The following is a 22,827-nucleotide window of genomic DNA, read 5'->3' as shown; positions in this document are numbered from 1 at the left end:
TGTATATATATTTACATATTTATACACACACAATTCTGGGTTTTATCCCAAGGGGGAGTAGGTATATTATTATTTATATCACTACAGAGATGGGTAGAATTTTTGTTTCAAGATTATGGATATTTGAGCGTTTACAGGGCTTATGACCTGTCATAGGTTGGGTTCAAGTGGCCACTTTTATGTAGAATTCTACAACATTCCCCATTCCGCTTATTAGCGAACATCCATATCGGTGACATTTTTGGTTTTTGTATATATGTCATGAAACAAGGAAAGCTTTCGCTAGCGCGTTTGGAGCGCCATCTATGTATTTGATATTGAGGTTAAGTATTATTATTATTGTTGTAGAATTCTACATAAAAGTGGCCACTTGAACCCAACCTATGACAGGTCATAAGCCCTGTAAACGCTCGAATATCCATAATCTTGAAACAAAAATTCTACCCATCTCTGTAGTGATATAAATAATAAGACTGATTCTTCATTGAAATGATTTTAAAGTAATTGTTTATAAACTGTAAATTTCATTAGAAATACGTCAACTAAATCAAAATATTTATTGCCAGGCGCATAAAACCGAGTAAGTTCAGATTGCGAGAATTTATTTGATGTGATGGTTGCAATTATACAGTTGAACACCCCTTGTCACTCTCGTTGGTACTTTAATATTAATAAGAGACAAAAGATTAGTGCTGTCAAATGTTGAATTGATGATTTTAAGTCAAATTAATAAATCGTTAATTGTCACTTTATTTAATTTAATTCAAAATATTTATCAAAAAACAAGAGTTACGAAATTTATAACGTACTCTTCACTTTAAATAAATATATCCCAAAAACTTATTTTGAACTATTTTTTTGGTAATCTGGTGTGAGGCAAAAGGAGTTCATATTATCAAATTTTATTCCAAGATGCTTCTCACTGGAGATATGTACAAAATCTGTAAAGTGTTCTCATTTTTTAAGTCCTAACCCAAGAATATTTATCATAAAATTTACTACTAATATCATTCGTGTGACTGAAAAAATACAATTTCTGATCAAAAATCATACCCAGATCGCGCACTTCAGGAATTAAATCCAGTGCAGTGTTACCGATTGAGTAGTCAAATAAAATTGAATTTTTTGTGATTGTTTTGTTTTTTTAACAAAAATATTAAGCAAATCAACAGGTTTACAGAAGCGGCAATAAGTTGGCAACAATGATAAATAATACAATGAACTTACATACTTAACCAAAACAGTCTTAGAATTTCTTTAAATGTGTAATAGGTTTAGGCATGGTATGGTTAAGGCAGACATGGCAAGTGCGTCATCCCAAGTCAAGAGTGATAACACCGCTTGCTTCTTGAATGCCTGCACTTGCCGTAGGAACACATCGACAGTACTGTTTAGTAAGATTTGGTGAACTGGTCTGAGGACCCTTTGCAGAGGAGAAAAGAATCCGACCTTGGACCTAAAATTTTCCTCAACAAAGACAGCAGGTACTCAAGTTACGGTGGGGTACATTAAGATTAATCTGAGCAGGGATATCATGGGCGTCTATATAGTCAGATATTATGTTTATAATGGGATTTCAAAAGTAATGGTTCTATTCCACAAACAAAACTATATTTTTCATCCGCCTGGATAAAATTGATTTCATCTTGTTGAAAGCGGTACGTGCTGATTCGATTCTACATTTAATGTAGAATCGAATCAGCACGGCATTCGAAATTTGGGTCCAGAGATTTCGAAGGTAATTATTTCACAATCTTCGTCAAAATAGATGGTCACTAAGCAGCTTGCGGGAAGCAAACGTCTTGGCTGCGCAACATGAGAAATTGGACCGGAATAGTACGCGTAGAAGACCTGTTCCGGATAGCTCAAGGTGATCGCTAATGTCGGGGGGAGAAAGATTATTGTTTTTGTATTTTATACAATCTTTTCTTCTGGCCCCAAAATTCTGAAATTCAGGTAATATCAAAAAATCTCAAATTTATTTATTGAAATAATTATTAATCGTCATGCTGATAAAAAACTATTCAATCACGTATCTTTATTATTCATTATTAATTATTTTCAGTGATAAACTTTGTTTTTCTCATTCCTCATTGTTTCATATTTAACCCGCCCGTTCCTGTGACGTAACCGGCGCGCGGCGTTACAAATTGCACTTAATTAATTGATATCTCTTTAACTACTATGAAAATTATAACTTTTTTTAAAGTGAGACCAGATCTTAAGACAATAGAAAAATAAATAACACGTATTTAGGTATATTGGATAAATTTTAATTGAATATTTTGTCAATCGGGGTCTCTGAAAATGACAACATTTCGAGTATCCTGAGATAAATAAATAAAACAGACATTTGAGAGAAAGAGGTGTTATCTAATGAGATCACTAAGCATGACACATATAATTTTAATGAGGCGAAAAGTGACAGTGATTATCGGGCGATCATTTCTAACATGTTAATACATCGTAATTCTAATGAGTTTTTTCGTATTAAAGGTTATTTATACAAATACGCCATCATATGTTTTCAAACCTTTAGCATTTTCTTGTAGCATTTTTGCACCATGTAAATCAGCATTATTGTGAATATATTTTTTATTTATTTTCACATAATAACTACGACGATTTCACTGGTTAGAATCAAAATAAATACAAGAGTTTTGTTTTATTTTTGCTTCACAACTTATTTTTTGGCGTTTTACATTTGATAATATTTCTTTTAAATATTTTATTTTACTATCTGAGTGGTTTAGACAGCGCTTACCCGCCCACAGTTAATTTCAGTTATTTATGTCACTATTACTTAATGTTATCTAGGTGAGATTACAATTTTCTTGGATTAAATAACCAGAAATGTGTTTCACAAAATCGAGATTTATTTTAACAATAATACGAGGGGTAGTCCATACATTCGCGGAATAAGGCGTAAGAAGGGTAAAAGAAAAATGGTGATATATTTCCTTTTCAAAACATTATATTTTTACTCGATTGCATTTTTTTGAACTTTAAATCAATTTATTTGTACCCTTGAAAAAAAAAGATCGGTTTTAGCCTTGAAAAAGACTGAAATTGCTGATGTGACTTTTTTATCATTTGTAAATTAATTACCTTGTTTTTTTTTAAATTAAGAAATAATTTTTCATCAAATAAGTGGTTCCATGCCACTGCAATTTTAATTTGGGCTTATTACGATGAATCCAAGTTGCGAGAGCTTTTAATGCGCTGTCACTTTTGAAGCGGAATAAGCATTCTCAGCACCCATCGTGCACTGACCTTTGACCAGTGGTGAAAGGTGACTTGTTTTATAGGTAAGCTTTATTATTTTTTAATAATTTGTACCTGCATGTACATACATACATATAAGAAATAAAGTACACAGCTTTTTTTTCTATAGTTTTGTGTAAAAACAACTTATAACAAAAATAAAATACACAGTTTTGTAAGACGTCACTCCCCATTAGGTACACATTTTTTCTTTTCTTTTGGGTAACAGGAAACGTTAACATATAATCTTAATTTACATTTAGATTTATTTATTTATGCCAAAATACATAGTTTTAACTTTACATATTACAACTACATTACATAACATAACAATAACTTTCATTAAGCATATTCCCAATAATATTGCAATAAAAATGTTACATGACCTTAGGCGTCGTAACCGCCGAGCCGTCAGATTTGTTTCCTTCTAAACTAAAAATGAATAATGCCAAAAATTGACAACACCAAACGCAGTCCCACTAGCTGAAACACACGGACAAAAAAACTGGCGTCATATGTCAACAGAGTACTATCAAACAGAAATGGTCGTAAAATGTTCGAAATGCTACTCTCCAAATAGAGAAGATTCAAATAATATCTGTAATTTGCGAGTAAACTTATCAAGGAAAATATACTTACTGGGTTTTTGGATGTTAAAATACAGAAAACATTTTGTATTAAAAAATAAGCATCCGTATCAGCCAGTCAGTGCGCTTTTAGATGTTTATATTTATTTTTGAGGAAGATATAAACGGTGACGTTAATTTACAATAAATAAGTTATTTTATTTATTCTCCTATAATTAAAACTACTTTAAAAAATACTATTGATGGTTAAATATAATGGTAAGCTGTGTGTAATTGATTATATCGACGATTCGCCCCTGCTTTTGACATATCTAGACAATAATGTAGGGTTCTGAAAATAGATGGAAATGATACTCCCACTATTTTTGCTTGCTGTTTTTTCTTCAAATGGGCATTTTCTCATACAAGTTATTCAACCGTTTTAATACAATTTGATGAAGTGTCCTCAACAGGCCGTCCAGGGTGGAAGTTATCTTCAATTGACGTTCTTAGATCTCAGAAAATACTATACTATTTTTTAATTGTTATTTTTCCGAGACAAAAGTCCTAGTTTTTTACTGACATCTCTTTCAAAGTAACGTGTGCTGTGATTTATTCACGGATTCATCTATAATCGATATTTCTTACGTATTGCCTCCTTAATCCAGGTTTAACATGGAAATTGTTTGTATTAATACTTGGTATGAATATATATATGGGTACTATTGATATGTCTCACATATTCATATATACCCTCAAACCCCCTGACGACCCTTTTGTTCCGGGAATTTTTTAGCTTACCCTCGTACGTCAACCTTCAAATTTAATACACTTTTCAAATAACACTAAATTAATAATGTATAAATTTTAAGAAAAGATTGTTGTTCTCTTATTTGATTCAATATTTTGTTAGACCAAACTATTCAAATTATGCTTAGTTTCTCATGACGAGGTCGTTCTTCAGAATAAAATTCTGTGTTAAAAAGAACCAGAACCGCGGGCGAGTATTTTCGACTCGATGGTTACTCTCGAGTTAAAATCCTAAAAATTATTTTTTTTGGAGATTGTGGTCAGTGCGTTTGATTCTTTGGATTTATTCCGGGCAAGATTGATATGGAATATCTGTTTGAAAGGTAGTTTAATACAGAAATATTTCCCCCCCTCTGAACTGACATCTCAAGCATTGTATTGATCTCCTTAAGGCGATAAAAAGTAAAGAAATCATGAAATAATTTGCCATTTTAGGCAAAAAAAAATTTCAAAGATGCGATATTTAAAAAAAAGCGTTGTAACTGTAATTTTCTAAGGTATTTCTGATTTTCCAAGAGTTCGATTTCCGATATGGTAGAGATGAAATATTTATTTAGAAATATTTTTTTACTTTATTTCATAGTCCTTGGACTGGCACTATAACCGTAAGACTGATCATCTTACCTTTATGTAAAACAAACATATTTAGATACGCTGCGATTGATGTACAAATGCAGTGTCTTACGCATTATTAGGTGCAGAAAAGGAATGATGATAATTTCTGATCATTAATATACTTGAAAGTTTTGAATGTCTAAAATATACTTAATTACTTTTCGCCCGGCAGATTATCCCTTTTATATTTAGACTGAAATAAGGACCGTTGCGTTGGTACTCATATAAAGACTTCGCTTTTAAGTCAAAATTGTTCGTTTAATTTGTTGATGATAAATCGAACAGGAACAGATATTAACAAAATGGAGAACATTTTAGAGAAGCAAATGTGGAAATCGGGGCACTAACAGGATCTGCCGTTGGGTGGTTTAAATGGCCAATTAATTTCCTTTTACATTCCTTGAGGGTGAAATCCAGACCTTGTCGAAAAACATTTGGAAGAATTCAAAATATTAAGGATTAAATTTTAGATTAAGAAAATAATTAAATACTTTTTAATCGCACAAGTAAGGGTGGTTCTTAATAACTTCTGACCTTCAACAAAGAGTAGAATCTACAAAGAAATAGAACCCAAAAAATATTAAAATGAAATGTGCAACGAGCATTAACTTTACGGAACCGTAAAGCACAACTGATTTTTCTCAAAAGCTTTTTACAGTATTTAGCCTCAGGTTTTTTAACATATTGGACCCTAACATTAAGATGGTTATACATCAATCTGTCTGTTCTGTTTTAGTACCCTAAAGTTAATGCTTATTGCATATTTCGTTTTATTGTTTTGTTGGGTTATATTCTTTGTTGGGTTCTGTTATTTGTTGTGTTCTATTATTTGTTGGGTTTTGTTCTTTGTTGGATTGTATTCTTTGTTAAAAACCATAAGTTCTTAAGAACCACCCTGACATAAAGCCGACTTAAAACAAATTTGTTGATTCAAATGAAAGTATGCGAGGGGTCGATGGGTGGCAGATTTAGCAATATTGTCAATAAAGTTTTTGTACAAATCGCAATCTTTATAAGAAGAGGGTGAACAGGGGGATAAAAAGAAGACCTTTTAATCATGTAAAATATTTTGTTAACTAAATATTACATATGTTTTAATATTAAGGGTTCCTTTTGTTTTGTATTAAACGCTTGTTTCAATTATTGTTATTATTATTATTTAAAAAAATTCAACTATTGGTTTGTTTTAATTTAAAATTACGCAGTTGTTTAAAAATACTATTATAATTGATTTTAATTGTACATGAAAACCCCTGTACATGAAAAAATACTTAAATATATAAATAAATAAAAAAAACATCAGCAATTTTAATTAAATTAATTTATTATTGTGTCTACGAAAACTGGCGTAGTTATTTGGAAGACAATGGAGTAATCGGAAGCCAAATAATAATTTCATTTTTATTTTGACGCCACTTTTATAAGATTCAGATTTTTATAATCGCAACTTTATTGTTTACTTGTGACGTCACGTTTTTGTACGAAAGCAGTGATTTTTTTGTAAATTGATTATATAAACATAGTTTTTTAGATGCGCTTATTTTTATTTTTTCTTTATAATGATTAAAAAGGTATGCGGATTTTAATTTTGTTCAAGTTTTTGAACGTTAATTGAAAAATAGTTTCAGCATAAAATAAAATGTTTGGATAATTATTTACCAGAAAACATTCAGCCTTCTCGCTGAATAAATGGTGAGTCAAGGCTGTAGTCTGATAAAAAGTTGAGAAATCATATGATTTAGCTATTTTAAAACGTCTTTTCCTAAAAACTTTCTACATATAAAAATATTTACACAAATACATAAAAGAGATAAGTTTATAAAAGTTTATTTTGTCGAAGTGAGCGAAAGGCCAATTTATTACCGACTCGCGAGGGTAAACGGAAATTGACTTGGACATAATACAACCAGCTTTAATTCGTACTGTTCTTAACATTGACTCGAGGTGGGAAATCCGAAGTTAATAATGAATTAAGTTTTCCGAGTTTGAACCAATAAATGTTTAATTTAACACTCTATTTTTTTATACGTTCCGTTTACACTTAAGGCTATTGTAGTCTAATAAAATGTAATGGAATCATACTAGTTGACCATTTTAAAACACCGTTTTGTCAAAATCGATCATTCAAAATAAACGAATATTAGATTAACATTTTTTTTTTAAAGATACTCTTGATTTAAAAAATACTTGTGTGAAATTGATGTATTAATGGATAGAGTTTTCTTACTGACATTTCTTAGTGGAACTGCATTTTAATTTTAACAAAAATGGCAATTATAATAATAATGGTAATTATAAAAGTGATGGTTTAATAATACGGGTAAAAATGATAAATAAATAAACATAAATACAAAGGGAATACAACCATATGTATGCGTATTTTTATTATTTTAATCCATTTTTATTATTTGTTTTTAACAATTATTTGTTAATACCATTTTTTTTATCCTTATAAGTATATGTAAATGTATATATATTTTTTTGTTTAAATTCTGTACAAGTTATTTTTAATTTGCTTTTTAATTCAATTACTTTTCTTATATGTAAAGTTTCACTTTTTATTTTGCATAGCAGTACGCTTTTTATTGTTTCTACATGTATTGGCGGCCTCCGTGGTGTAGTGGTCAAGACGCTTGACTCACGCACGGAAGGTTCCGGGTTCGATTCCCGGTGAGAACACAAAAATTAAAAATGTGATTTTTCTCAAGCCTGGGTGCTCTGTGATGTAATTCACCACTGTAATTAGGCCTCATGGCCTGTTGTGGTGCAAAAAGAATGTTAAATGTTAAAAAAAAAGAAAAAAAAAAGTGTTGTTTATTTTTTTAATTTTTACTTACAATGTTTGTATTCACCTGTATATTTTTTGTATATGCTTCTTGGGCGTATTGTAAAATTAAATAAAATGAAAAATAAAAATAAATAAAATACTTGAATTATATTTATTTTTTGGCAAGGAGATTATGACTTTGGAAATTTAAAGTAAACTTAGGTGCATCATTATCATCATCACCATTACCTTTCCACACCTAATGATGCATAGGGTACTGCATTGGTACACAAATCGTAATATATCTTGATCATTTTTGTTACATGACCGTAAGATAATCAGTATTACACCTTAGGTACTATGAAATATTCTAGTGTATGAACACTTTTCAAATAAATATTTCATAACGTCAACCATATCGGGAATCGAACCCGAGATCTCTTGCATGGTAGGCAAACGTGCTGACCATTACACCGCGATGCCTATTTAGATACATTGGCACTCAATCAACGAAATATTAAAGCAACATTAGTTTAACCATTTTTTGATTGAAAAAAAACTGAAATTTTGGATTATTAAAAGGAAAACAGGGATTTTACGTACCAATTTTATGAAAACAAAAAATTAATTCTTTGTTAAATCATGTCTATATTAATCGTGTAAAAAACAGATAAATGAAAGCGGTAAAATAAAAGTGAAGAGTATACGACAATATACGACCAGAGTAATCATTGACTGTCAACTTAAATGGACTAATCATCTTGAAGTAATTGTTAATAAACTAAGATATTTTACCTATGTGTTTAAACGACTAAGTATTTACGCCCAGCTAAATACGATTAAAATGGTATATTACGCACTTGTACAGTCATCGCTTTTCATGGAATAATTGGATGGGGGGAACTTACAACAACCATATTAAACCATTAGAAACTGTTCAAAAATTTATATTAAAAATAAAGCTTTACAAAAATCGCATTTTCCCCTCTTTCCAATTGTTCCAAGAAGCTTAACATTTAGACCAATATATTGTTTTCAATGTTAAAAATATATATTTAAGAACCAAAATTTATGTTCAAGTAATTCAAATAGATCAAGTCAAAGGAGGAATCGTGTGATAGAAATACCACATTGTATAACGAGGCTCGCACAGAGACATGCATATTTTATAGGTTCAAAAGTTTTCAATTCTTTTTTTACTGATAATATTTCATTGATTCCAAACTTTCAATATTTTCCTTATTTTAAAAAACACGCAATATCCTGGGTTCAAACAAAAGATATGAACTCTTTTTCTTTTGATATATTTTGTTGCCCTTTAATAATAAGAAATATTTTTTGTTTTTTTTTTTTTTAATATTTTTTATTTCCTTTTTTTAATTACTATAAGAAAAACCAAATAATTTTTAACAGAATGTTTTATTTTCTCTTGCTAATATTTTGTTTACTATTTTTACTATTAGTATGTATTTCATCGCTATGTCATTATGCTGAATTTTTTTAATTCTCTGTTTTACCTCTTATGTATACTGTAAAATAACAACAAAAATAAATAAAAATAATAAAAAATAAATTTTAAAAATCAGGCTTATTGCATTTTTATTTAGCTATTTTTACCGTGTACCCTTCATACGATTATTAAATGAACAAAGAAAACAGAGACAATCTAAAAATAAAACGTGCCTAGAAATCCATAATTTGACTTACGACTAGAAATACTTACGACTAGTTTATCGGAACTAAATGTGGTCTTAAGTCGGTGACTACCTAATTAAATTAAAAAATTAAAAATCCACCAGTCCTTCAAATGTCGCGTTAGTTTACCGATCAAAAATATCTCAATAGTTATGTGCTACATCATAACGAATCAAAACGTTAAATAAATCAAATTATATTCTCGTGGCTTGCATCGCGAACTCTTGGATCATAGGCCCGAGGTTCGAACCCCACTCTACCACTACTAGACTAAAAGTATGTAGGATTTAGGTTGCTGAGTGTGGTGATCCCGTCCCAGTTGGAGTTAGGCAGAAGATGCGATGTTGCAGTTTTATGCGTGGATTTATTGCATGCTGAATAAATAAACGACACTTTGTTGAGGAGCGCGTGAGTAATCGAGATGATGGGTTGAAGAAACTGCACTTGAAATACATGAGTGAACTGCTCTGATCTTGTTAGGCTGATTGAACGAGCTGACTGATGTTGGCTGCGTCCTTTGGTCTCTTTATAGACCACATTCCTTTGTAGTTCATTTCTTCATAGTAGGGATGATGTGAATGTACTGCAGGGCGATGATCCCGTCTTTATGTGCAATATTGCTAGAGTTTTAATATAAGTTTATATAAAAATAATTACATTACCTTTTTGTTGGATTTAAATAAAAGTAAATACATGCAATCCTAAATAAAACAATATAAGTATTTGATATTGAACTGAATTAAAAGAAAATAGGCCAAGCAGCTTCTCTAGATACAAAAATACCTGTTCTAAAGCTAAATTTATAATAAATATACCATACATATGCACTATCATAATATAATATAATAATATACTTTAATAACAAAAATAGGACTACATTGTATTAGTTATTTTTTTTGAATACTTAAAACATTTATAGACAATTTAAAAAGTTAAAAACAAAGATAATAAAATAATATAATGAAATGAAATAAAATATATGACAAAAAAAATAATAAATTAAAATTAATGATTTTTTTTTGTTAACTTGTTAGTCCAAATTCGAAAAACTATAAAGATTAAAAACCTAAGTAATGAAAATTACAGAAATAAAAATGATGTAAAAATTAAGTGAATGAAAAATAGACATTGAATATTGATGATTGAAGGCAGCATTTAATAAATGATTATTGAATTAAATACTATAATAATACTGAAAGATTATTCTTTTTGTTGACACGACGTGACTCACGCTCCGTTTGCAGTTGGTAGGTAACTAGATACACTTATTAAATGTTATAGCGATACCAACAATAATAATTTTCATTGGTATCGCTAAGGACTTACTTTCTGCAAATATCCAAATGAAAACATTTCTTACATATTGAATTACAATGTGTTATATTTACTTACCAGCACATGAGAAATATATTTAGATTATAATGTAATAGTAGTATATTTATGTATTAATAATAAAGTAGTAAATATATATGTAATTTATCTACTCGTCATCATCATTCCCTTTTCGCACCTAATGTGTGCATAGGGCACTGCAATGGTACGCCGATCGCAGCGCATCTTGATCATTTTTTTGTTAAATGAAGGTAAGGTGACCAGTTTTACGCTTCAGGTACCAGTCAAGAGACTATGAAATATTCTAGTGTAAAAACTAGAACTAAAGCTAATAAAATAAAAATATACTCTTTTATAATTTGTATTTATTTTTAAAGCATAGTAACATTTTCAGATACAGTTCTTTTTTGTTCGGATACATTTTAAGAAAAAATTGAAAATATTTTTTAATATAATAACATAGAAGTCTTTATTGCGTAGTATATTATTCAACGCCGCAAGCAGCTTCGCCACCTTAACGTCCATCTAGGGAGGGCAGTATGGGGCGCGACGCCTTTATTTCTCTGTACCAGCACTCTTTCCAAATGTCACGAAAATATTGAGATTCTGGGGCCTTGAATTTTAAGATGAATAATCTGTCGGCCAAGTCGCTTTGTACAGATTTAGCATTTTTCAAATCATCTTTTATGGTATTGTTACACTCGCGGCTTCCGTTGTCTTCGCTGTCATCGATCTCATATATGGGTCCCAAAATTGGCCTATTGCGAATTGTGCGCCCTATTCCACTGATCAGTTTAGTTGGTCTGGTGAGATCGCTTTTGTTATGGTTTTTCCACCATGCTGCTTCAAATTGTTTAGTCAATCCACTTGCTGCATCAGCTTTGGCAGACTCCTTTTTTTTGAAGTCATCCTTATCTTCGTTCTTGATTTTCTCTTCTTCGAAGCTTTCGCTTCCGTCTTTACCGTCAGAAACACTTTTCACTATGATTTTTCGGTTGTTAATTTTATCTTCAGTAGCGTCTTTTTCTTCGGTCTTCCCAGTATCTGGAGTTTTTTGCTTGGTAAAAGAATTAACTTCAAACGATACGCACTTTCCATCTTCAATAATAAAAGTTCCCCAAGGAACCAACTCTACAGTTGGGGGTTCGGAACAGTCTAAAGATTTTATCGGCGTCGCCATCTCAACTTTATCAGCCTTCTCAGCATCCTCTTCACTCGGCTTCTTTTCTGCTTTATTGTTGTTTTCTTTGACTTTTTCTTCCTTAATATTCTCGACCATTTCCACGAGGGTCTTTCTCACACCGATAGAAGACGACCCCTTTACCAGTATAATTACAGGACAGTATCCTGGTGGAACATCAATTTCAAGCATGTTGATATTGGACCGGCACAGCACAAATTGGAACAAGTAATGTCCAAGCAAACAGCCACGTGAGATATGTTCGTTCGAATATTACAGCGTTTTGAATTAACGGCTGAAGTCTCGACCTGACTAGGCTGTCCATTCGTTCTTATTTTATTGTTCGTTCTTTTTTATTCCATTCTTTAAAATTGCATACAAGAGTATTTTTTTCTTGCCGAATCACATGGGTTATTGTTTTTTCATTTGAATAATTATATGTACATATATTTAGCAGGTAAATAAAAAATACACAAATGTTTTGACCTGTCAAACGCATGATAATATATTTTTTATCAACGAATTATTTTTTTCCTTTATTCGCACCAAGTGGTGTATAAAACACTACATTAGTACTTAAAACGCGTTTATTTTTTTATTTTTTTAATACTATATGCGGATTTTTTTTATTTGTTTATTTTTCCATACATGTATTATTTACATAGAAATATAATTACAAAAATACATTTTAGTTCAAAACAAATGCCCACAAAGACTACAGCGTCTGAGCGTGGGCCATTCCTTTTTTAATTATTAAAAAGTTTATAGCATATAAATATGATAAAACATGACCATGAAAAGAAAAGAAAACGAAAAAAAAAAGTAAAAGCAATCAAACACATGCTGATATTACGAAAACATTATTTATTTGCAGTATGCATTTATTATTTTTTTTATTTATTTTAAGAATACGTCTATCTGTTCCTTCCATGCTAATCCAAGACCTCAAACTTACTTTGAACTGTACCAGTGATTTAATGTTTTGTCGTTCCTTAGTTTAAAGATTGAAGGATCTTGGACCAACTGGTAAGGAGTATCTCTGTGCAAACTTAGTTCTGCATCCTGGAACTGACAGTACACTATCGGATCTATTACTAATACGATGGTTGGGTTTGGTTTAACTCTTTAGATGCCTGGCCAGGAAAAGGTAAATTTGCCATTGAAATACGTTTTCCAATAAATATTTCATGTCAACCATATGCGAGGATCAAAATCTCTAGTAGGCAAACACGCGAAACTTTAGACAGACATTTTCATTGTTGACCAGTAACAAAATTTAAATCACACAATAATGCGTAAGGAAACATTGCATATCAATATATGGTCGCAGTCTATATTTAAGGCGCGCGGAAGGAATGCAGTTGTGTGTTATAATGCTGTCTGGTTTAGTTTTGATAAAAATTAGCTGGTCAATATTCACGCACATATCACACATCCAGCCGTCAATTTTATATCAAAACTCTAATAGGCAGCATCAAAACACATTACTGCATTACCTCCGTGCACCTTGAACGTAGACCCTGACTATGCATGTTACAATGAGATACACATATTCTATTAGTAAATTTGGTGTTTTTTTTTTTCAATTAAAAGTTTGAGAATGCAAGAATACACATTTAAAAAAAATACTGCTAATTTGTTCATTATGTATTTTCCTTGTTTGTTTTCTTCTTCATTTCCTGTATTAAAATCGAGTACAGGGAGATGTCAGAAATGCTCACGTTTGTCTACTTGATATTTCATTTTGAAAGCTTGTGATCAAATAAAATAATACATATAATCTGAAAGCAAACAAAACATCTTGTAGAGTAGAAAATGTTTTTTCGAATAAAGTATATATAATCTTTACCATTCTATTAATTGTTTTTTTTGGCACCACAACAGTTCAGGAGGCCCAATTACAGTGATGAATTACAATACAGCTTAGGTAGCTTAAGAAAAAATTAATTCTGGTTTTCTCACCGAGAATCGAACCCGGAACCTTTCGTACTTAAGTCAATTATTAGACTACGGAGGTCATCAACCTCTAGTGCTCATTTTTAAATTTGGAAAAAACGAACACAATTAATGCCAACAGATATTTTTTTAAAGTTTGTTTAAATGAGGTTTTCTTTAAAATTATGGTTACCCTACTCGTACAATATAATATCATATTTCTATGTAGGTGTTAAAGTAAACAAAAAAAAGCACGTCCTGTGAAAAATGGCTATTGTAGTTACTCTCTGGAATTTATTTTGTAAACCAAATTGATAAAAATGGATCAAATGACTTATTCATTTTCTTTGCACGAGAATATGGTATGCTGTCTATGATTTTGTTATGCTTCAAATAGCACCGACTAATTTTAATAATTTCGCGTGTTTCATGCATAACGTAATAAGTTGAAGAATACGTGCTAATTTTAAAAAAAAAACAAATTACAGTTATGTAGATATCTAAATTAGTGTTTTACATTACAATCATGAAAATAATTGTAAACATTTGTTTAATTCCAAACTTATATTAACTCAACAATGTTTGAGTATGTCCAAGTGTTTGCAGACTGGCTGGATTTCCTCCCTAGGGAGTTATTCATATTTTAATTTATTTCAACAGAGGAAAGGCAGCCAGTCTGCAAGCATTTGGACATATTCAAACATTGTTGAATTACTACCTGGTAAAAGAGGAAGTATAAAAATTAGAAAATTGTTTTCAGGCGTTGCCAAGTAGGTGATTTGGATCAGCCGGATGAATCTCACCCACGTGATAAAGGTTTCCGCTCATTTACTTCACAAAAGTCAACAGATGGAAGAGTTGAGAAAATGTGGATGTTGAAACATGGGCAGAATGGTGAATGGTACACAGTGTGTAAAGTGGCCACTTAAACCAGCCAATGACAGGCCCTGTAAATGCCTAGACATCCATATTGCCTTCTGAAAAATGTTTTCTCTCTCTGTTGAAATAAATTAAAACTTATATTAACTATCTAAAGAAAATAAAATAAATCGTTATAATATTCAACGACGTTTTGACTTTGTCCAAATGTTTGCAAACAGGTTGGATTTCGTTTTGTGTTTTCCCTCTTTATTGTAACAAAAGATCTAAATGGCTCACTAGGCAGCAAATCCAGCCTCTCTACAAACGTTTGGACATACTCAAAACATTGTTGTTCAAACAAACCGGTATAAGAAGAAGTATAAAAGTTGGAATACTGTTTTCAGGCGTTGTCTAGTCGGTGAATCGATTCAGCCGAATGAATCTCACCCACACGATAAAGGTTTCAGCTATTTTACAACACAAAAGTCAACAAATGGAAGAGTTGGAGAAATGTGGACTTTTAAACGCCAGCGTCGGTAGGATAGTGGATGATACACAAGTCGTAAGCACTGTAAATGCCTAGACATCCATATTCTCATTTGGAAAATATTTTCCCTCTCTGTTGAAACGATTTGAGGGTCATTGTGTTTATTAAAAGCTTAATTACATAACATTAATCACAATTTCAAGATAAATTTATTTGATAAAACCTTGCATAAATCAAATGCAAGGTACAAATAATTTGCAACTATAATAAAAATTACATTGCATTCAATATTTTTATTTTGTCCCAATATTTAAAGACCAAACACTGAATTACACCCCTTTAGCGGGTTATGTAAACTAGGAACTCAACAATAATATTTTATAGTCCTTGGACTGGCACCTAAAGCGTAAGACTGATCATCTTACCTTTATGTAACAAAAACGATCAAGATACACTGCGATTAGTGTACCGATTGCCACCCTATGCACCATTTGGCGCGAAAAGGGAATGATGATGATGATGATTACAATTTGTTATCAATATGCGAAGATTATTAATTATACATTTTTATTGTATTCATTTTATATTTTGTAAAATACACTGTTTATTTATGTACGAAAAACATGTGAAAGCACACAGGGCATTTAAATAAATTAATAAATAAATAATGCAATTGAGGATATTTTTTGCAGATACGTCTTGTTTCCAAAAACTGACCTAACCAAATAACATACCAGTGAATTGTTACAGGCAATTTCTGAAAAGAGTCATGAATTTCCAAATTTATTAAATGGGGTCCAAAATTCCAACCGTCCATGCCTTTCTTGTCAAAAAAAAAATGCAAAATGTTAAAAGGGGCTAGATTTCTTATTGTCCATGCGCTCTGTAGCTGCAAGACGTGCTGGGATATTTATTTATTGTACAGCGCTCTAGAGGTCATTTTCACAAAAACGGCAATGTATAAATTATCCAATATTTTATTTGTTAACATTCTGTTATACGGTTGGGAAAAATAAAATTTGTAATAAGTAATTGATCATAATTAGTTAATAATGTATAAAATATTAGCGGCATATTGTAAAAATGCATAGTTTAATAAATATATGTATAAATTTATTAGTTAAAAGTTAAGCTGATTTATAATGACGAGAGTATATGAAAGCTGAGAAAGGAAAAAAATACTTGTTTGCAAGAAAAAAAGGTCAACAAGAATTAATATGTAGCATTGGAAAAATATTTTTTTTAGATATTTGATCTTTTATTTATTCATTTCTTTATAAACGCTATATGGGCTTTTACATAAACTGAGGTAATAAACAATTTACAAATATGAAAATAAAATTAAAAATATTTTTTTAAAAAACGAGAATATTGGAAATGTATATCTTAATGGGTGCATTTTGATACTGCCGGCCATTGTTTTGAGGAAAAGAGAAACGAAGCTTTTTAATTTTATTCCTCTGCCATTTTTCTGGAAGGCTTTCTCTTTTTCTGGCGTTGATGGTATTATGGGTGAAACAGGAATATGTAAATAAGGACTCGAATTCTTCAATAAAAAAACTTTAAATTTGTCAAATCTGTACCTTAAAGCTGAAAGGTTGGAAGTCAAATTTTTCGCGAAATTGAGTTATAAATATCATTTTGTTCATATTCTTTTAATGCTAAAAACATTGAAGTCCTCCGGTTTACCACTACTGAAATAGCTTGTTCTATAACACCAGTAGTGCAGTAATAATACTCATGATTTCAACAAAATTCAACGGTTTGCTGGTATTAAAGCAGTGGATACCGAATAAGTTCCACAATTTTTAGAATAAACTGCTTATGACGCAGCGAGGGATTTTGCACAAGATAAAGTCTTATTCTCGTGATCAACCATACTTAACCATTATGTAATTTTTTTGCCATTAATTTCGTTATTTTAATTTTGAACCACATTTTAAATGGTTTTTTTCTTAAATATTCGTATCAAAAGCCTTTAAATTCAAAAAAACAGAAATGCATTGTGGTTGTACTTCGAGAGATATATTTATAACTTTAAACCACTCTCCTTAACGATCGACTAAATGTGACTTCCAGCATTTCAGCTTTAAGGTACAGAAATATTAGAGAGGTCTCAATATGTCAACTGTCATATGTCTATATATGAGTTTGATTCGCAGTAATCTTGAGTATGCCTCATGCGTATGGAGTCCGCAATTTCAAAATCATATAAATTCAATAGAATCTGTTCAAAAAAAGGTCTTGAAGTACCTTTTGTATAAGTTCCAAATTTCTAACCCACGTTCAAATTCAAATTACGAGCAACTTGTAACTCTTTTTCATTTTAATTCTCTGATAAAACGCCGCGTTGTTTTCGATATAAAATTTCAATATTAAATATAACTGCTAAGTACAAAGTACATAACATTAATTTTGAAGATGTTTTTTTTAATTTATTTAAATTTAGTGTCTTGTATTATTCCATTTAAAGATTCTTCTCATCGTCTCTTTGAATCCCATAAAATATGTATCTGTATATTTATGTTTTTCCTTTTTGAAAATGTTTTATTTTCTTATTTCTGAACACGTTTTTACTCTTCATTTGAATTCTTACCTTTAAATTACTTTTACAAAAAAAAAATCTAACTACAAACTTTAAAATAACTTTTTTTAATTTTAAATTTAATTTTTAAACAACTTCCATCTAAATTGGCTTTAACAGAACGATTCGTCTTTGAAACTAAATGAATTCGGAATATACCTATTTTTTTTTTTTTTTCATATTTTAAGAACTTTGTAGCAAATTGGAATAAGCCTGATTTGAAAGTTTCACGATATTTTGAGTTGATATTTGTATGAAATCAAGCCGGGTTTTATATCCATTGAATTTTTTTTACAAATCTACATTCAACGTTCATTTTTCAAGTATATTACGAGCTGTGTTTGCAAATAATATCCTATATTTGCAAATTTGCTGAAGCTACGAGTACTATGAAAAAGATCCCGGAGTGCCTGTCAATTTATTTATCTCATTTTTTTTTTCTCTTGAGTGGACCAATATACCAGTATTTACTGTTACGACCTCCGCGTGCACTTTCATATACACCAGTTTTTCCTAAAATAGGTTACCTTTTTTGATGAATGATAGTTAATATCAGTATTTAACCGATTACCGACTTTTTGTGTCTACCGATTTCGAGACGCACCCGTTTCTTTGTCAGGACACTCACTACACCATCATGCAAATAATAAAATACACCATCACTTTTGCCATCACCGTTGTATACATAGTCATATGAAAATACTATGTTTACTACGATAATACTAGTAATACGTAAATACTATGTATAAAACGCAAACTTGTAAATACTATGTAAACTACGGTCATATTAGAAATAAGTTAATACAATGTATAATATGGTGATGGTAAAGGTGAAGGTGTATAATAGTATTTGCATATTAGTGTAGTGAGTGTCCTGATAAAGAGACAGGTACGTTTTGAAACCGGTAAACACAAACAGTCGGTAAGTGGTTAAATACTTATATTTACTAACATTTATTAAAAATTTTGACCGCAAATGTAATGCTTTGAACAACAATAATACCTATTTTCGATTTGGAGTATTATGTTTTTTAAATAACTGTAACAGTTTACTAAAAATCAAATAAAAAAGTACAGATAGTATTGATCGACCAAAGTTTGGGCCAACGAAAAAAGTTTCGGCAGCGGTTTCGTTTCTGCTAAAAATTAACTTAAACTTTGTCTTAGCCGAAATCTGCTTTCGCAGTGTGACGGATTACGTTAGACTGTACTCGGGTGCGTCTTATAGCTCGAGACGATATAAGTATAATAAGTTAAATGTATAACACAACATTAAACCAAAAGCAGAACAAATAAAAAAAAATATTCATTAATTATTTCATAGTGTTCTTTATACTTATATTAATGAACTTGTAACGTTCAACAATGAAAACGCCTAATTTTGGGCGTTTTGAAGTGACTTTTAACAAATTTAAATATTTTTATTTTTCGGCCAAAACCAGAATTTATTTATTTGACGGACTTATGCAGTACATTCTAACAATGGTAAATACAATTTCTTATAATAAATACAGGCACTAATAAAATAAAATACAGCTAAATAAAATAAAAGCTAAAACAAAAAAAAATACTACCTCAAGACAAGATCCGGTCTACCTTAGTGAATTTTTAAAACTCGTTTACAATACGGCACAATCGGGACATTGGTACATGCAACATGCAAGCCATATTTGGTGCTGTGTTTATCGAGGAACAGCACATTATTATTTCGCAACCGGCGGATCGGAACATTGAATGCCACCTGTTCCAGTAACGATGGTACATCAATTAAGCCCTTCAAAAAATTAAACATAAATATGGAGTCAATGTTATTTCTATGTTTTTGTAGACTTGAGATTTTTAACATTGACTCCATTTCTCCGTTAGTGTAGTCTCCCCTCTCGAGGCCAATCATCCATGCTATTTTTCTTAGCAAACTAAACGAATTGAAGCCGAAATTCAGTTTCGGTTTCGAATGAAAATCTTAATTTGGTCAATCACTAACAAATAGTATTTTATGTATACGAGAACGGTATGTTATGTGGGTGGATTGAATCATACATTTAAGTATTTTGGCTGTTTATTTTATTGTTGTATTCATTTTTTAAATATCCCTGTTATCATCATTGTTGACCACTGCTACCTTTATTTTTAGTTTGGAAACATTTTTTGTGTTTAAAAACACTCTAAGCGTCTAGTGAATATTTATTTATTTTCATAACTGGTTAATGAATATTCTTTAAGGTCTCGATATATATTTTATTTCAAATTTAATGATGATTCATAATGTATGGTAAATGTCAAAACAATAAATAATACAAAATCAATATGTGCAGAATGTAAAGTGACCACTTAATGCAACCAATGACAGACTAATTAATGCCTAGACTTCCATATATCCTTATCCTGAAATATTCTCCATCTCCGTTGTAACTTGATAATATAGAAGCATTTAAGAATGTTTAAACTTAAAATAGGTCTCATCCTTAATTGTTTCTTAATTTTTGTTGAGACGTATATTTTTATACTTAACAAATACCAACAGAGATGAGAGAGATTAATGATTTTACTATTGGCCGGTTTAAGCGGCTACTTAAACTTATAAACGTAAACAGTTAATGACATCACATTTAATATAATATATACAAGAACATATTCTGAATGATAGATATAACATATTTTAAAGCTTTTTGTTTATATATATATTTTTTCATGTTTTCTTGCTCTTAAAGTGTATATTAATTTTATATGTACATATGGTGTTTAAAAAATCATGTCATAGGGTGTTTAAAAAATCACGTTTGTCAATTTTATGTCAGACATGGAAAGTCAAAAATAGATATAAATAGTTTATCACAGGAAAATATTACATACGCCCCTACCGATAAAAACATGTGAAATGGGTTTAGAAAAATCAATGGAATATTCAAAATCAACATGGACAATCAATGTGGAGAAATGTTTTCATACATAATTTTTAATATAAAATTGTTACGAAACAAAAACGCGACATGCTTGACCTTGAAAATTATGACGTCAAGATTCGTGGCGATGTTCTATTTAAACTTAAACGGTCTCAAACAAAGCTCAAAATTTAACCGATGAACCGTTTTTTATTTAATAGTTTAACTATATATTTTTACAATAAAAATATAAAAAAATTCACTTGTTATATTTTTACTAAAACTAAAATCCCACCAAGCCACTTTTTGTAGCTTGTTAGTGAAGATTATATTTATACTAACTTAATAATATTATTTACATTTATAAAAACAATGAATAACAGATAAAAATTAACATCCGGAAAGATCAGAATAAACATGTTTATACAAATAATAATGTATAAATTTATTTTTTAATACAAGAAAATATGTGAAAAATTTGAATATATACACCTAAGCTACTATTCATATATAAACACTTCACGGTATTTAAAAATTATAAATTTAACCAATTAACCGTTTTCACGGTAATTAAAAGTCATAAGTAAAAATAGATTTTTTATGATAAGAAAAAATATCTGTAAAAAAACATATATTTTCTTATTATTAATTACTTATGGTGATTTTACTTACCACAATACTATTTGTTAAAATTGATGAAAAAAAACCTGGAAAAAATTTCATTTTCATTTCAAAAGTCATTCAATTTACCTGTCCTACCTTCGCGTTGTGGTTGTGGCAATAACCGTCGTACTATGGCTACCCATGTAGTAAGCCATGTAATTTTGCCAGAAGAACAGGAAACTGAGCACCGTTGGCATACGTGCTATGTAATTCCAAATGTTAATAAGGAAACTTCTTAAAATTATCCGTCCGCTTCCACAACTGCGCTCCTAATAACATCTCAATAAAAACAACGTTTTTCACAAATTTTTCACGCATTTTAATCACCTTTAACACTACGCTTACACATCATCATACACGTTTTTTTCATTTTTTGATTTTAGAACACGTTAGACAAAACACAATGACTAAAGCTTGTCTTTGTATTTTGCCTTAGACATAACTCGGATTTCCGCGCGTGGGACTAAATTTGTATCTTGTTTTAGCAACGTGATTATTTTTCCGATTAACCTATCTTATTTGCTGTGTATGCCACAGCATTATTAACGGTAGTAGTTTCTGAGAACTTTCACAATCGACAAAATATTTGACGCTTGAAGATTAAATTTAATGTGTAAAAACAACTGTCCGTCGGAAGGTGGACCCGACACAAGCGGAACACAAAACTTTAAAAATAATTTTGCCTGACATCTTCTGTTATTTTGGTACTCTGAGAAAATTGCATCACACGCTTCAATGCGTAAACGCCGTGGAAAGATGTACACTTAGACAATTTAAAACACGTTATTAGGTTATTGAATACAATCATGATATTAAAACAAATGTTCGAAATTGCCTTCTAAAAAAAACATATCATGAAAATACTGTTTATATCACTTGATTTTTAAATTTTATTTTAACTGTCACACCTGAAGAAATTTAATATTTTAAAATGGAAATTCACTTATCTTTAATTAAATTATTTTGAGGTATTCGAATTCTTCTGTGAACAACGGATTTTTACGTAACACTTAATGTATCACGGTGAAAATAATAGAAAACATACTGTTTAATATTATTTCATGACCAAGTTAACTATAGAATTGTAAAATTCAATTCAAAATTATCATGCTTAAAACTTAATTTTGATACGAAACATGCGTCGCGCGTCGGTTGGCAAACTCAGAAGCTACTGTAAGAATTAAGA

This window comes from Micrasema longulum, unplaced genomic scaffold (assembly GCF_059751315.1).
Source record: "Micrasema longulum isolate JH-2025_06_02 unplaced genomic scaffold, ASM5975131v1 h1tg002267l, whole genome shotgun sequence".
NCBI lineage: Eukaryota > Metazoa > Arthropoda > Insecta > Trichoptera > Brachycentridae > Micrasema > Micrasema longulum.
Note: the sequence above shows the minus strand (reverse complement) of the source record.